Here is a 10,000-nt window from a genome sequence, read left to right on the forward strand (position 1 = left end):
GTCGTTACGTTGTGAGTTCAAATTCCGCCGAGGTCGATTTTGCCTTTCATCCTTTCGGGGTCAATAAATAAAGTACCAGTTATGCACTGGGGTTGATGTAATTGACTTAATCCCTTTGTCTGTCCTTGTTTGTCCCCTCTGTGTTTAGCCCCTTGTGGGCAATAAAAATAAAAAATAAAAAATATATATATATACATATATATGACGGGCTTCTTTTCAGTTTCCATCTACCAAATCCACTCACAAGGGTTTGGTCGGCCCGAAGCTATAGTAGAAGACACTTGCCCAAGGTGCCACGCAGTGGGACTGAACCCGGAACCATGTGGTTGGTTAGCAAGCTACTTACCACACAGCCACTCCTGCTCATGAAATTAACATGCAAGTGGTTGAGTATTCCACAGATACGCATATGCTTACCATAGTTCTCAGGGAGATTCGATGTGACAAGTCTGGCCCTTTGAAATCCAAGTACTATTCATTTTTGCCAGCTGAGGGGACTGATGGAGCAATGTGAAATAAAGTGTCTTGTTCAAGGACACAACACACCACCAGAAATTGAACCCACGACCTTAGAATTTGTGAGCCAAATGACTTAACCACAAGGCCACTTGCTTTCACTGACCCAGGGCTAAACAATAGCAACAAGTCTATTTTTGCCTCAGATCTATTAATTTTTAGATTTTCTCCTATCAGTCTTCCTATTATATTATCTGCCAGTCTCAATTATCGTTTAGTAACGCTCTGCTAACCACATATTACCATTCTACAGAGTTCCATATTCTTATCAAATGTTCATTCTACCATGCTTGCCATTATCATCTATATCGTTTCCAGTGAGCCAACTACGGTCCTTATCTATGTAGAAATGCGAGCTGCTAGAAATAGCAGCTGAGTCTCCCTCAGATCATACTCCAATATCTTACAAGAGAAGTTCACATTTGATAAAGTAATCCTAGGTGGACTGTCCCTTGGTAAAACAATTCCTAGGCTGGAATTACCTCAAGCGGGGTTGACCTGGGGCCAAACAACAACAGAATCATTTCTCTCTCTCATGTTCATGTTCACTTGTTCTTTCTTATTTCCTCTCACAGCATATCTCCAAAGGTCTCAGTAACCGACAGAGTGCTCCTTAGTTATTAAATATTTTTCTAACGATGTTCTCCTGTTGTCTTATTCCCTAGAAACAGTACTGTATATATATATATTATTTTTATTATTGTTTTTATAATTTGTATATATTTATTTTATTATAAATGCAAAACTACACCATGGAGGAATTGAGGTAAGCTTAAATAATAAACCATGACAGGTGAACCGTGATATGGCGAGGAATTACTGTACATTGAGTAAAACACAAAAGGAAAGAAAAGTGGATGTTAAAAGAGTCACAATGAGGAAAGAGTGTATAGGCACATCAGGATTTGTGTTGGGGAATTTCAGGAAGCATGGAAGGATGCAGTGTCCTGACAACTAAGGACCAATGTGGATTTTTTATTCTATGGTTTCACCATTCTGGGCTTGGGAATGTGAATAAGACAGCCAGAGAATATCATTAAAAATTATTTAAAAAATATACGGAAGCCGGTTAGCCGCTCTGTCAACGATCACCCTCATCTGGTGCTCTTTGCACCCCTCTAGCACGGATGCCAGTCGTCGAATTTGATTCGAGCGAGGTCATTGCCAGTGCCGCCTGACTGGCCCCCGTGCCGGTGGCACATAAAAAGCACCCACTACACTCTCGGAGTGTTTGGCATTAGGAAGGACATCCAGTTGTAGAAACTGCCAGATCAAGATTGGAGCCTGGTGCTGCCATCTGGTTCGCCAGTCCTCAGTCAAAATCGTCCAACCCATGCTAGCATTGAAAGCAGGCGTTAAACAATGATGATGACATTATATACACTGCTCAGGTTCCCTACAACTTGGTAGAAAAGGGGTCAGAAAGCAGCAGTAAGTCAAGTGAAGAAAGACAACAATGACAGCTCGATATATAAATACTCAGAACATAGAATAAACCACAAGGAGACAGAAACATGAACAGTAAAAGAAGCATAAAAAGGAAGGGTGCACAGGTACATCCGGTGTGGAGTTGGCATATTTTGGGACTCATTGAATGTTTAAAGGCTGCAGTGTCCTGACAGCTAACAACCAATGCTTCTTTTGTCCAACATTTCTCTCGGGGTGCTTACACTGTCATGCATGGTGTATGTGTGTCATTGTGTGTGTTTGTCCCCCACCATCGCTTGACAACTGGTGTTGATTTGTCTACGTCCCCCACAACCCAGCAGTTCAGCAAAAGAGAGTGATAAAATAAATACCAGAATCAAGGAAAATAAGTACTGGGATTGATTTGCTGGACTAAATTCATGTTTCGGCAATTTGGAATGTGAAAACCATGTTTCTGAAAGTCATGAGTGCTGTGCTGCTTTTTTTTTGATTTTATAAGTATTTGGCAGAGATTTTGAATTCAAAATGGTGTCTAAAGTTGTCATTGGAAAGATGGTGGATAATCTTGTCGGCTTCTACTACGTCAGCTACTAGACATTGTTGCTTTAACGTGTCAATGCCCAGAGAAACAAGATGTTCAAGATATGATAAGTTAGTGACAAAGGGTATTTTTTGTCTGGTAACATGTCTACTATATCAGGGTTGACCTAACACTAATAAGCACCTGATCATTTTAATCCTTTACCTGTTCAGAGTATAACATCTGATACTCAGGGCATAATTCCCTGGCATCCATGCACCATATAATAATAATAATAATAATAATAATAATAATAAAACATTGTATACATTGCTCAGGTGCACTACAACTCATCTAAAGTGTATATATAATCAGGTGTAGTTTCGACGGATTTCGGAAAGCATGAGGGCCTTAAAGGATGCAGTGTCATGGCAGTCAACAACTGACGCAGGCAGTTTATTCCATGCTTCAGCAACTCTGAGCGTGAAAAAATGTTTCCGAAAGTCATGGGAGCTGTGTTGTTTTCTGACTTTGTAGGCATGTCCACGTGTGTTAGACACATGGAGATCAAAAAGGTGTTCAGTGTTGTTGGTGAGGTGGTTGATAACTTTGTGGGTGTTTACCAAGTCCGTCGCCAGACGCCGGAGCTTCAGTGAATCCATGCCCAGGGAAACAAAGCGCTCAGAATATGGTAGGTGTCTGATGGAGGGTATGCGTTTGGTTGCACGTCTCTGGACAGATTCCAGGAGGTCAATATATGATACACATTCCCAGTTTTTTCCAGCCACTAGAGTAAATTCAGATTCATAAAAGGAAAGTTTTATAATAATAATAATGACATAAAAAGCACCATCTGTATGTGGCCGATGCCAGCGCCACCTTGACTGGCTCCCGTGCCGGTGGCACGTAAAAAGCACCAACTATTCATGGCCGTTGCCAGCCTACCCTGGCACCTAAAAAGCACCATCCATACATGGTCGATGCCAGTGCCGCCTTGACTGGCTTCCGTGCCGGTGGCACGTAAAAAGCACCAACCGTAAGTGGCCGTGGCCAGCCTCCCCTGGCACCTGTGCCAGTGGTATGTAAAAAGACACACTACAGTCACGGAGTGGTTAGCGTTAGGAAAGGCATCCAGCTGTAGAAACACTGCCAGATCAGACTGGAGCCTGGTGCAGCCTCCTGGCTTCCTAGACCCCAGTCGAACTGTCCAACCTATGCTAGCATGGAAAGCGGACATTAACGATGATGATGATGATGGTGAGTGCTCAGGTGCACCACAACTTGTCAAAAGTGCGTATAAAGCATATGCAGTAATGTACAAATGTCTGGAAAGTGAACAGTGTACGAGTCCAAACTAATTGTTGAGGACAAGAAAGGAAATAGGAAAAATCTAAAAGAAAACTTGAAAAGAGTTATCTATAATAATGATTTCAAAGTTTGGCACAAGGCCAGCAATGTTAAGGGAGTGGCCAAATCGATTACAGCGACTCCAGTGTTTCACTGGTACTTAATTTATCAACCCTGAAAGGACAAAAAGCAAAGTTGACCTTGGCGGAATTTGAACTCAGAATGTAGCAACTAGGGAAATACTGCTAAGCATTTTGTCACCTCACCACCTTTATAATAATAATAATAATAATAATAATAATAATAATAATCATCATCATCATCATCGTTTAGCATCCACTTTCCATGCTAGCACGGGTTGGACGGTTCAACTGGGGTCTGGGAAGCCAGAAGGCTGCACCAGACTCCAATCTGATCTGGCAATGTTTCTACGGCTGGATGCCCTTCCTAACGCCAACCACTCCGTGAGTGTAGTGGGTGCTTTTTACGTGCCACCGTCACAGGTGCCAGATGAGACTGGCAAACGGCCACGATCAGATGGTGCTTTTTACGTGCCATAATAATAATAATAATAATAATAATAGTCATAATGGTTTCAAATTTTGGCACAAGGCCAGCGATTTTAAGGGAGTGGCCAAGTTGATTTCATCGACCCCAGTGTTTCATATGAAATTGCCACCTATAATTATGACCCTAGTATCGATCTATTGCATTTCAATCTGTTTTAGGGTTAGGGGTGGGAGGAAGGGTATCTTTTTTTTTCTTCAGAAATGTAAATAAACCCAATCTGTTTCTTAAACGAGCGACATATTCATACGGCACAGAATGCTTTTTACCTCAATAGACGTAATTGATTGGTTGAAATTGCAGAAATTGAAGAAAAAACAAATACCTTACAAACTATAGAATTTTCTCAATAAAGCCAAGAGAAAAAGATGTTTTATAAACACATTCTACCAGTATACGAAGTTTAAATTTTTTAGTTACCAGAAATTATGTTAAAAACTGCCGTTCAAACCGAAAAGATCCGTCAACCTATCCTTTAAAGGTCAATAAAACAAACCTGACAAAAATTGGAGTTGGTTATCAATTAGCCCCTCCTTGCAAAATTCCAGGTCTTATGCTTAGTAAGGGTGAGAAGGAAGTGATACACCCCAGTGAATTTCTGATAAGATGGGTGGGCGGCTGTGACAAAAACGGTTTGAGTGAAAGGCCCCACTCTAAGTATGCGCCTGTAGAATGAAGAGCATGAGAGAGGGCTTGTACCTTTTGTGGTCTGGGTAGTCCTGAATTTATGGGGTTCCTTAAACCTTTAGCGTTCTGATTAATCTGCTAAATGCAATGTTTATGCATTCACATTGTTATAAATTAATCCGGCATAATTTCATAGTCTTAGGATTTTGATGGTGTGATTGTTTATTTTTAGAATTATATTGTTGGGTAGGTGTGAGAGGCCAAATCAGGCCGGTTTTAGCATAAAACACGTAGATATTAATGTCTTGTAGGCCCGCGGTATATCGTTATGCAATCAAAATATGCTACGAAGTATATCAAATGTTTTTGCAAGTCAATACCGTATACTACTGTGTTAGGAATGCATTTAAGTCACGTAAGGTCATCTCTGAAACACTGGGGTCGATGAAATCAACTTGGCCACTCCCTTAAAATCGCTGGCCTTGTGCCAAAATTTGAAACCATTATGACTATTATTATTATTATTATTATGGCACGTAAAAAGCACCATCTGATCGTGGCCGTTTGCCAGTCTCATCTGGCACCTGTGACGGTGGCACGTAAAAAGCACCCACTACACTCACGGAGTGGTTGGCGTTAGGAAGGGCATCCAGCCGTAGAAACATTGCCAGATCAGCTTGGAGTCTGGTGCAGCCTTCTGGCTTCCCAGACCCCAGTTGAACCGTCCAACCCGTGCTAGCATGGAAAGTGGATGCTAAACGATGATGATGATGATGATTATTATTATTATTATTATTATTATTATTATTATATTATTATTATTATTATTATTATTATTATTATTATTATTATAAAGGTGGTGAGGTGACAGAATGATTAGCACACTAGACAAAATGCTTAGCAGTATTTCCCTAGTTGCTACATTAATTAAGTAATTTATCAACCCCGAAAGGATGAAAGGCAAAGTTGACCATGGCGGAATTTGAACTCGGAATGCTGCTGAGCATTTCGCTTTGTATGCTAATGATTCCACCAGCCCACTGCCTCAGGTGTTTGTAAAATTGGTTTCAAATTTTGGCACAAGGCCAGCAATTTGGGGAGAGAGGATAAGTTGATTACAACAGCACCAGAGTTCATTAACCCCCAAAAGGATGAAAGGCAAAAATCGACCTCGGTGGAATTTGAACTCAGAACATTAAGACAAAAGATTTTACCAGATATGCTGTCTGTTTTGCCAACCTTCTGCCTTAGTTTTATCTTGAATAGTAATAACTCTTTCTAATAAAGACACACAGACTGAAATTTGGGATAGGAGGACACTATTGCTCAAGTGGTACTTTATATCATTGACCCGACCCGATAAGATAAAAAGTCTAAGGTGACCTCAGTGAGATTTGAACTCAGAACATGAGGAGCCTGAACAAATGTTGCAGGACACTTTTTCTCACGTTCTAAAAATTCTGCCATTCCATTGCCATTATTAAAGTCGTGTCTTTAATAATAATAATAATAATAATAATAATCCTTTCTACTGGAGGCATAAGGCCTCAAATTTGTAGGAAAGGATTAAGTCGATTACATCGACCCCAGTGCATAACTGGTATTTATTTACTCAACCCAGGAAAGGATGAAAGGCAAAGTTGACTCCAGCGGAATTTGAATACGTACACCACCCGTTTTCGACATTACAAAAACCCTAACCATATCCCTAACCCTAAACCTAGCCCTAACCATCGGGTGTACGTATTCTTTACTCTTACTCCTTTACCTGTTTCAGTCATCCGACTGCGGTCATGCTGGAGCACCGTCCCCAGCCGAGCAAATCGACCCCAGAACCTATTCTTTGTAAGCCCAGTACTCATTCTTTCGGTCTCCCTTGCCGAACTGCTAAGTGACGGAGGCGCAAACACACCAGCATCGGTTGTCAAGCAATGCTAGGGGGACAAACACACACACACACACACATATATATATATATATATACACATATATACGACAGGCTTCTTTCAGTTTCCGTCTACCAAATCCACTCACAAGGCATTGGTCGACCCGGGGCTATAGCAGAAGACACTTGCCCAAGATGCCACGCAGTGGGACTGAACCCGGAACCATGTGGCTGGTTAGCAAGCTACTTACCACACAGCCACTCCTGCGCCTATTGTTTCTATAGAAAATCTGTAGAGATGACCTTACGTGACTTAAATGCATTCCTAACACAGTAGTATACGGTATTGACTTGCAAAAACATTTGATATACTTCGTAGCATATTTTGATTGCATAACGATATACCGCGGGCCTACAAGACATTAATATCTACGTGTTTTATGCTAAAACCGGCCTGATTTGGCCTCTCACACCTACCCAACAATATAATTCTAAAAATAAACAATCACACCATCAAAATCCTAAGACTATGAAATTATGCCGGATTAATTTATAACAATGTGAATGCATAAACATTGCATTTAGCAGATTAATCAGAACGCTAAAGGTTTAAGGAACCCCATAAATTCAGGACTACCCAGACCACAAAAGGTACAAGCCCTCTCTCATGCTCTTCATTCTACAGGCGCATACTTAGAGTGGGGCCTTTCACTCAAACCGTTTTTGTCACAGCCGCCCACCCATCTTATCAGAAATTCACTGGGGTGTATCACTTCCTTCTCCACCCTTACTAAGCATAAGACCTGGAATTTTGCAAGGAGGGGCTAATTGATAACCAACTCCAATTTTTGTCAGGTTGTTTTATTGACCTTTAAAGGATAAGGTTGACGGATCTTTTCGGTTTGAACGGCAGTTTTTAACATAATTTCTGGGTAACTAAAAAAATTTAAACTTCGTATACTGGTAGAATGTGTTTATAAAACATCTTTTTCTCTTGGCTTTATTGAGAAAATTCTATAGTTTGTAAGGTATTTGTTGTTTTTTCTTCAATTTCTGCAATTTCAACCAATCAATTACGTCTATTGAGGTAAAAAGCATTCTGTGCCGTATGAATATGTCGCTCGTTTAAGAAACAGATTGGGTTTATTTACATTTCTGAAGAAAAAAAAAGATACCCTTCCTCCCACCCCTAACCCTAAAACAGATTGAAATGCAATAGATCGATACTAGGGTCATAATTATAGGTGGCAATTTCATATGACACCGCTAGAAAAAAACTGCCGTTCAAACGGAAAAGATCCAGGTTGACCCTAGCAGAATTTGAACTCAGAACGCAAATGCCGCGAAGCAACGTCTCCGACTTGCTAACAATTCCGCCGATCCATAACCAAGTACGCGTGCGCGCGCGAACGATCGCCGTGTTCGATTTCGCTTAAATCAATATAGCTTTTAATTACAGAAAAGGTTCCCCACTTTGATTAAGGGTTCGAGTATCTTATGCCCTCTGCCCCGCCTCAGAGCTAGCTCCCTTTTCACCCCCAATTCCTCTAACCCACCCCCTCTCATCCACGATATTCCACACTAAACACCATGTCCAGTTATTCCTCCTCGGAACGTCCACTCTTTTGGAATTCTCCTCCTTCTCATGTTTTCTCTGCAGCAGACATCGATTTACGGATATTAAAGTCGGATACGAAGCACACATCGTGTGTGTTAGTAATCTCGGCGAGAACTATGAAGGTCAGGGGACCCTGCCCTGGAGACGAAACCACGAGAATAATCCAGTCCGTTTATGTCTACCGATTCCAGTGACTATTTTCTGAAATCGAAACTGCGTCGCCGGAATCGTCGCCTACCCGGAAGATATTTTATCTTCGGCTACTGTTGGGGGTTTTAAGATAAAGAGATAAAGAATGTCAGGGTGAGACAGCCTGCGGCGGGACAGGTAACCTTTGAAGGAAGTGATTGCTGAAGCTGTGCTTACGTCACTTCCGGTTTCTACGCTTACACATACTTTTGTGTAACGCACACCCACACACATGTAGACACATACCTACATACTATACGCACACACACACACACATTTAGCTGCTCATACATACACATACATATATATAAATGCTCGCTCACGCACACATATATAGCTGCTCATACATACACATACATAAATGCTCACTCACACACATATATAGCTGCTCATACATACACATACATACATAAATGCTCACTCACACACATATATAGTTGTTCATACACACACATACATATATATATATAATGCTCACTCACACAAACATATAGCTGCTCATACATACACACACATATATATATATATATATATATATATTATATATATATATAAATCCACACTCACGCACACATATAGTTATTCCTACATACAGATATATATATATATATATATATATATTATATATATAAATGGACACAAACGCATAGAGACAGAGAGACGCACACACGCACACACACACATACACCCGCATACGATCACGCGCACGCGCACCTCCATACGGAGCGAGTGCGTGTGTGTATGAGAGGCGAGACGTGTGTAGTAGGTTTCGTGTGTGTCATTTCGATTCCAGCACGCACTTGCCTGTGTTGCTGCTACTGTTCTGGACATTAACCGAACCGCTCATACATACCCACATTTATACATACACACATATATACACACACATATATATATTTATATATTAATATACCAATACCTCTACATACACCCGATCTACTAGCCTACCCATCTCTGTCAATATATACACACATACATACACACACGCAAAGAAGACTATATGGAGAGAGAAGTGCTGTAATTTATATATACGTGTATGTTTACAAACGAAAGAAAAAAGCACTCAATACATGGTGTATATAAATATATTATTTCTAAAGAGAGAGACCAAGTCGCAAGTGGCTGGCTATGACGAAGGCGGCGAACGAGGACCGATAGTATCGGGGTGGGACTTCGAAGGAAATAAGGATCACAAGAATATATTATATATATACAGAAAGGAAAAGAGACAGTCTGGTTAGATATATACGGACAGACATTATACATCAAGGCTTATATTTTTAATTAATTATTTTTTATTGTG

At 40.6% G+C, this 10,000-nt stretch overlaps 1 protein-coding gene across 1 annotated transcript in view; it reads left to right on the top strand.

Moving 5' to 3' along the window:
* The first annotated feature begins 9,402 nt into the window (after positions 1 to 9,402).
* LOC115223951 (ras-related protein Rab-43) overlaps positions 9,403 to 10,000 on the top strand; it is a 53,996-nt gene continuing 53,398 nt past the window's right edge. The window contains exon 1 of the mRNA XM_029794697.2: positions 9,403 to 10,000. This exon is cut by the window's right edge and continues 204 nt beyond it. The gene's annotated coding sequence lies outside the window, so the exon portion shown is untranslated.

The sequence above is a fragment of the Octopus sinensis genome, linkage group LG24 (assembly GCF_006345805.1).
Source record: "Octopus sinensis linkage group LG24, ASM634580v1, whole genome shotgun sequence".
Classification (NCBI taxonomy): domain Eukaryota; kingdom Metazoa; phylum Mollusca; class Cephalopoda; order Octopoda; family Octopodidae; genus Octopus; species Octopus sinensis.